A 7,969-nucleotide genomic window follows, 5' to 3' on the forward strand; every position below is an offset into this window, starting at 1 on the left:
GGAAACCCAGACTCTATGCTTCTCCCTTACCATACCAGCCTTGTCTCCTATCTCACCGTCTGCTCCTTGAGGTCTTAACTTTCTCTGTAGCTCTACCCTCATTTTCTAGTTATCAGCTGCAACCATCTCAGACTACAACCTGAAATCTGGGCTCCAGACTGGCAGTATTACCTCTGATTTGGGCCTTCCACCCTAGGGCTAGTCATACAAGCTGGTCAGAGCTGGTTTGAAACCTCCAGTAGGGTCTAACTCTCCACTCACTCTCCGTCACTGGAGTGGTTGGCTGGGGTCAGCTGACCCTCTACTTCTCCTGCATAAACCTCCAACCTGGAACAGGAAGAATCTGATTAACAGGGCAACCTGATCCTAGACTGTTTTGCTGGTCATTTGCCATCTGACTCCACCTTTGCTTGATCTCCTGACTTCTCAAGCTGGTTTGCTTTCTGATTCTGTTTTCTCACTGGTCTTCCAGCTTCCTACCTCAGCTTGTTCCTAGAACCTGCTCTCTTCCTGGTTTCCTGACCTGGCTTGTCTCTGCATTCTGCTCACTTCTCCCAACTCTGGTTGGCACCTTGATCCCCGAGTGGCTTCAGATCCAGCTGCCTATGTTCCAATGTGACAGTTCACTCAGACCACCCCATTCTGTGAAAAAGGTAGTGCATGGAGCCCAACCTCCTGCCAGTGCCCTTGGACCCATCTGACTTGGATGTCACAACTTGGGGAGAACCACAGTTCAGGCAAGACTGGCTGAATCAGCTTATTTCTGCCCATCAAGTATTGGAAGTCCAGGTGCAGCAGTTTCTGGCTGAAAACAAATCCCTCCAGTCCCAGGTAGCATACCATCAGGAGACCAGTGCTGGTATGAAGAGGCATGCCAGCTTTGCAGTGGGATTGCTGTGCTCCAGGCCCATTCCATGGAGCCTTTCACACCCCTTCTGTGACCTGAAAGATGTGGTGGGAACTGACAGCACTTCAGGGAGTTCCTTATTCAATGCTACTTTTTGTTCCTAGCCTAAGCTGGAACCTAGTGCAGAGACCTGGAGGAGGTGAGCCTTATCATCAGGCTCTTGATGGGTGACACCCTGAATTAGGCTGCTCTGCTGGTGCAGAATAATAGCCCTGTTCTTCAGGACTGGGAGGTGTTCCTCTGAGAATTCTCTGCTGTGTTCACTGACCCCCACTAGCCTGAGGATCAGAGGCTGTGTTGAAGAACCTTTCTTTACCAGGGAAAAGTTTCTGTTCCCACCTCTGCTTCTCTTTTTTGCCACTACATGACAGATGACCATTGGTGGCCCAGCATTACCAATTCCAGTGGGGGCTGTGAGAAGAAGTAAAAGATTGACTTATACAAGTGGAACCATCCATAGGGTTCATTGCCAGATCCACAAAGGTGTTGAACCCTATGGAAAAAGAGGTATTCTCTACCCCGTTAGGGTCTCTATTATACTGTGGTCATGGCCAACATCACACATATTGATTGTAGGTGCTACCACCTTAGCCTAGAGGAACGGGAGCAAGGCCACCAATGAGATCACTCAGTGAGCCTCTAGTCAGGGGGAAAGCCAGGAATGTTTGCTATGTTTCCAGCTACTGTCAGCAGCACTGCTGGGAACCCAGGATAGCTGCCTGCCTGTGATTGAAGCAGGGGTTCCAACTCAGCCTCCAGAGGACAGATCCAGCCTGCCTCAAAGATATGATGACATATCTGAGAATAAGAATACAGAGGTCCTTCTCCTAAACTGGGATTATGCCTGCCCTACTGACCTACAGCTGGGGAAAAATGCCAGTAGGATGCAGCTACACCATGTTGGAGCCTGAACTTCTTGTCCTCCAAGAATATCTGCAGAAAAGCCTGGCCTGGGGATTCATAAGAAATTCCACCTCGCTTCATGGAGCCCCTGTTTCTATTTGTCAAGAAGGATGGGAACCTTTGCCTCTGGGTCAACTATCAGGCTCAGAACCAGGTCACCATCTGCAACCAGTAGTCCTTCAGAGTTGCTTGAATAGTTAAAAGCTGCCCACATATTCAGCAACCTTGACTTCCAGGGAGCATATGCCTGGTGTGAATCAGGTCAGAATTGAAACCCCTCTTCTAGATACTGTACCTGAAGTTCCTGTACTGTATTTAGTTATGCCTTTTGGGCTCACCAATGCTCCAGCTACATTTCAGCACTTTATCAGTGATATGCTGTGAGATTTTTTTTTGATCAGTGTGTGATTGGTTACGTGGGTGACATTCTAATTTTCTCAGAGGACCTGACCAACATCCATCACATGTCCAGGTGGTGCTGGAAAGGTTGCGCCTTTTTGCAAAGCTGGAGAAGTATGCCTTTGACTAAGTCAACACCAAATTTCTGGGCTTAATTTTATCTCCAAAAGGCTTGAAAATGGACCCCTCAAAGGCACAGGCCATCTGCATGTGGAACATGCAATAGAATGTGAAGGAAGTCCAGAGATTCTACCTGTGATTCACTGCCAACTTTGCCCAGACAGTGGCCCCTCTTACAACACTCTACACAACAACATTCAATTTTACTAGGCTGCGGAAGCTCAGAGAGCCTTTGGATACCTGAAGCATCCTTTCACCTTTGCCCCTATGTTAACCCATTCAGATCTAGCCTTGCCATTTGTGGTGAAAACTGATACCTACAGCCTGCAATAGATATGGTGCTTTCACAATAGCAGGGTCTGGAAGAGGCCCTGCATCTCTGTTCTCTCTTTTTCCACAAACTTATGTCAGCAGAACAAAATGACAAGATCCTGGACCATCAACTCCTGGCGTGAGTGGCTTTGGGGGGGGTGGGGGCGGGGGTGGTGGCAGCACTATCTTATAGGGGACAGGTACAGGTTTTTATGGTACAGGTTCTCAGCGACCTGGAAACATAAGAATCTGGAGGGTTTTGGTAAGGCTAAGGTATTTGACCAGGGACAGCTTCAGTAGGCACTCTTCTCCTGCTCTGACTTCCAAGTAGTCTACCAGCCCAAGCCTAGGAATGGGAAAATGGATGCCCTCTCCTGTAAGGCTGAGTATGATACAGACTCATCACAAAAACCATCTGAACCCAGTCCTGTTTTAAGGCCTTGCAATGTCATTGTCACTGTGTTGCGGCCAGATCTGCTCTCTTTCTTCCATGCAGCCACCCAGGAGGAAATACCCCCAGAAGAAAAGACTACCTCTTCACACAACCACTGCATCGGGTCCAGGATGGGGTCATATTTACCTGGGGTAAGATCTAAGTTTTCCGAGGTCTGCTAGGTCCATTGTCCTTTGCTTAAGTCACAGCTGCCCATTAGAGGCCACCCTGGAACTGAAGAAACCTACCAGTAAATCTCCTCCTACTTCTGGTAGACACAGCTGCTCAAGATGGGTGCAGGCCTTTGTCTGCTCTTGCAATGTGTGGGCCCCACACCAAGAAACTCCTCTTACCAACCCTCAGAAGTTGCATAGACTCCTCCAACTGCTTCCTACCCTGCCTCAGCGGTGATTCACAATTTCCCTGGACTTCATTATAGAGCTACCAGTCTTGAATCATTAATCTATGATCCTGACAGTAATGCACCAACTCACTAAAATGGCCCACTTTTGCTATGCATGGGCCTTCCCTCAGCAAAGGTACTGCTGTGCTGTGTTTGCACTATGTGGTTTACCTCTACAGAATTCCAGATTGCATAATATCTGACCATGGGTCCCAACTTATCTCCCAATTCTGGACTGAAGTCCTGAGGTCTCAGACTTCTGAGGTCCCTTTCAGCCCTAACTTTCTATGATTCTACACCTACTGGCAGTCTGTGCCCATCTCATATCAGTCTACCATCCCCAGACAAATGGTTATGCTGAAAGAACCAACCAGGCTTTGGAACAGTACCTCTGGTATTACCGAATTTTCCAATGGGACAACTGATTTCCACTTTAAGGGCTCAAGAGCTCAGCTACAGTAACTCCAAATGTGCCTTGACTGGGCAAAACCCATTCATCACCAACAATGGGTTTTACCCCCAAGAACAGCCCACCAACTCCAACTACTCAACTTTATCCACCTACTCCAACAATCCTGTGGCCGCAGACTAGGTGCACTATATGCATAAAGGCCCTGGAGGAATTAAATCACCATACGGAGGAGGCAAGAGGGGCCTATAAGCAACAGGCAAACTAACACAACAGCCACAACCTAACCTATTTGGAGGAACCAAAAGTGTGGTTAACATCCAAACATCTCGACACAGACCAGCTGTCACAGAAGCTAGACAACTGCTACCTCAACCCCTTCCACATAACCCATGCAATCAATCCAGTAGCCTCTGAGCTACACCTGGACACTGCAGATCCAGCTTGTATTTCACATGTCACTACCCAAGCTGGAGGCAGAGTTGTATTGCTACTCAGCACATCCATTGGTGGCAGATAGCATTTTTCCTGCAGCTGGTGAACTGTTAAGATCATTTCAGTTGTGCCGCTTGATGCCCCAAACTCATACTGAGATTCCGGAAGGAGCTCTTCAGCAAATTTGAGAATGCTCATCGGCAGCAGAGTCTCAGTTGAAAAGGGTTTCAAAATGCTCCTTCCAATGGGCACTAGTTGCTCCCCTTTCCTTGATCAGGTCTCCTCCAGCTTTGGGTCTCAAGGAGGTTGGTCCTTGAGTGGTCAGACTGTAGATGGCTTTGGTGGCATTGAAAAAAACTGTACACATGGTGGATGTCAGTGAGATGTAGAACCTCCTTTGCCTTGTCTTCCCACCATTTGTTTTTCATATTGTGGGTGCTCCTTTGGACCTCTGCCTTGGCTTGTTGGTAATTCAGTTTATTTTACCTAGAGTTGACTTTGTTCTGCCAAATACAAAAGGCCTTGTGCTTGTGGGCGATCTCCTTGTCACTCTCATCAAACCAGTCTTGATGTTTACTGGTACAGAGTCCAAGTGTCTCTTTGCAGGCACTGATAAGTGTGGACTTGAAAGCACCCAAGCACTGCTGACATTCTCCCATTGTTGTTGACTGAAATTCCTGTTTTTCATTGAGGCACTGGTGGAAGAGGTCTCACTTAATTGGGTCCCAGAGTCCTTCTATGTTGATCTTCCATTGGTATTGCTTCTGCTTCAGCCATCATTTGGGAGCCAGTTTGAATGACATACCCAATTAGATGAACTGGTAACCAGTCCAGCAATCATCAGTTCCTAACGTAGCTAGGGACATCTTTGCGATCCCAGGAATGAACAATGATGTAGTCCAGTGGTTTTCAACCTGTTGTCCATGGAAGAGGGAAGGCCAGGCATCACCATCTCCATCAGCCTTATCCTACTTATGTCTCTATTATCAGTGGGCTTGTTGGCTACAAAGGACCAACTCACAGGATCATCATAAAATTTTAGTTTATTAGACAGATGCAAAAGTCAGATCATAAACCTTGGGCTGATCCCCTTAAACACACACATATTCATGCACACACACAAACTCACAATAGCTAGTTATGAACACTAAGCACCAATGTTCAAGATATACCTATCCCCAAGTGCTGGAGTCCGCCATCAATGGTCGAGGCTTCTTTCAGTGTTGCTTCAGAAGGGGGTCACCGGCTGGTCCTTCTGGCTGGGCAGGCAAGGTGCTGGTCAGGTCAGAAAGGGCACCATTGGGGGTCATTCTTCACTGCCTTTTATCCCTCTCTGGCAGACTTTGGTGTCTCGCCAATTTTTGGGCTTACCCAATCCAGGGGTCGTTGACCTTGTGGGACATCCCCCTTGGTGGTTGCTGGATGGCAGCTATCAACCCCAGGGCTCACATCCCAAGGTATGTGCAGCTTGGGAGTCCCCTGATAAAGTTTGATTAATTCACTGCTGTGATTAGTTCAAACCAGGGCTTCTGTACCTTTAACAGTGAAGTTTCAGGGAGTTCCTGGCTCTGTATTGATCCTTTCCTTTCCTTTGCCTGTGGTTTCTAGGTGTTAATTGATGCTCATTAGCTTGTTATCCTGTCTAGCTACTGTGTTATGCAATCAATCAAGATTCATTCATGGACCTGCTCCATACACAGAAGCTGCAGTTTGATTCCCGCCCTTGATAACATTGTTACATGGTACAATTTACTTTTAAAAACTTAAAGTACATTCGTTACAAAGTTAAAAATCATAGAATATAAAACATAAAAGGGTGAAATGCCAGGGCACATACAACAAATCAACCAAATACAATGAGGGGGACGGGACATACCGATGCAGAATAGTAGTTTATATCCATAAAAGCATCTACAAACTACATTTTTATTACAAGTACACCTTATATTCTATAGAAATAATACTAATATAATAAAAGAAGAAGAGGGTGGAAGGAAGAAAAGGTAGAAAAGAGAAAGCATCCCCAAAAGGGGGCAAACACTGCAAAAGGGGCTTTTTGCCATATGGAGGGGCTTCACATTGGAGGGGGTGGAGGGGGGAGGCAAAAAAAGGTTTCTTGCTATAAGCTAAGCCTTACCCCTTCCTGGGTCTCAGGTTTTTTTTGGCCAGAGAGTCTCCCCCTTTGTTCCTGGATTTTTTTTCCCCCATCTCTGGTCAACAGTCCTGTTTTAGTCGCACCAGGGCCTCAAACCCTCTAGGTCAACCAGACAGTGGGTTAACCCCCTAAACCATGCCAGCAGGTTCTCTTTCTCTACTGCCTTATTGGAGCCAAGGCCTCAGAGCAAGTATACTTTACTCTCTGTTAGAGAGATGCCTGTTCATCATACCTTCTTTCTTGCCACTCGGGTGCCTCCCCCACACCTCCCTCTTGCATGCACAGTCGGTTTTGGCTCCCAGGCTTGGCTTTTCCTTTCCATAACAAGCTCTCTGTTTGGGCCCACTCTTTATACTTGCTAGTCATCCAACCCTGGTGCCACAGACTGGCATAGGAATCTTTCATCCCTTGATTGCAATATGATAGGGGTGAGTCCACAGCTTGGCACTAGTTGCTTCTCCTTACATTCCATCTCTGACTTTTCACTCCTTCTGGCCCTAGAGGTTCTAGTTTAAAGGGACCTCACCACTTGGTTAGGTGTCTCAGTCTTTTCCCAGTGACAGGGTTACAACCATTGTTACAAGCTGACTTTCCATTTCCCCACTATAAACCTCTGGCCCTACTTAGCAAGTGTCCAGGCAAGAGGGCAACCTGAGTCTAAACCAGGTTCTCAACTTTCTTTGTACCAGGACCTTTGTAAACATTAATGGCCACTTCCGACCCAGTGTCCCCCACTCCTGATCCGGTGCCCTCCACTCCGCGGCCCCAGCCCCCGATCCCGTGTGTGGGGTAGGGGGTGGGTATGAGAGGCAGGGAGGGTGTATGAAGCATGAGGGCCCCCAAGGAGCCCTTCACAGGCTGGAACTCTGACAGCCTGCAAAGGAAAAACCAGTTTCCCACATTTCTCTCCTTTAAAGGAGAATCTGTTTTTAAACATTTGTTCACAACTCTTCCATATATTCTTGCAACCTATGTTGGGGTCATGCCCATGGGTCTAGACTACTTTGCTGCTCCCTCTGGCTTGTGTTTCGACTCTGCTCTCTGGGCTTATTTCTGGACCCTGCTCTCAGATGGACCTCCTCACTTCCTGACCTGGGTTGACCCTGGATTGTGCTCATTCCTCCCAACCCTGGTTGGACCTCAGTTCCCCAAGTAGCCTCAGAGCAAACTGCCCACCTCTTGGCATGACATTCAGATGAGCAAACTCTTAACTGCTGACTATCTGCAGCTGGGTCTCAGCCCTCTGTAGGCTAAATACTTCCTTACATACCCACAGAAACCTAATTGTAGATCTTGCTAACTGGGTGTTTTCACTATTAAGTTTACTTTTAGTACAGTTAAATATCACCCAAATCCTTCTGATGAGCCTTCTCTGATGGTGACTGACCTATGCCATCATCTACATACTAAGATAAGCTGGGTGGGGAAAAACGTTAAAGGGCTCTTTCATATAGGAGTGAAAAACAGCTCCGGGTAGTTGCCTACCAGCTCTT

This window comes from Alligator sinensis, unplaced genomic scaffold, assembly GCF_000455745.1.
Source record: "Alligator sinensis unplaced genomic scaffold, ASM45574v1 scaffold422_1, whole genome shotgun sequence".
NCBI lineage: Eukaryota > Metazoa > Chordata > Crocodylia > Alligatoridae > Alligator > Alligator sinensis.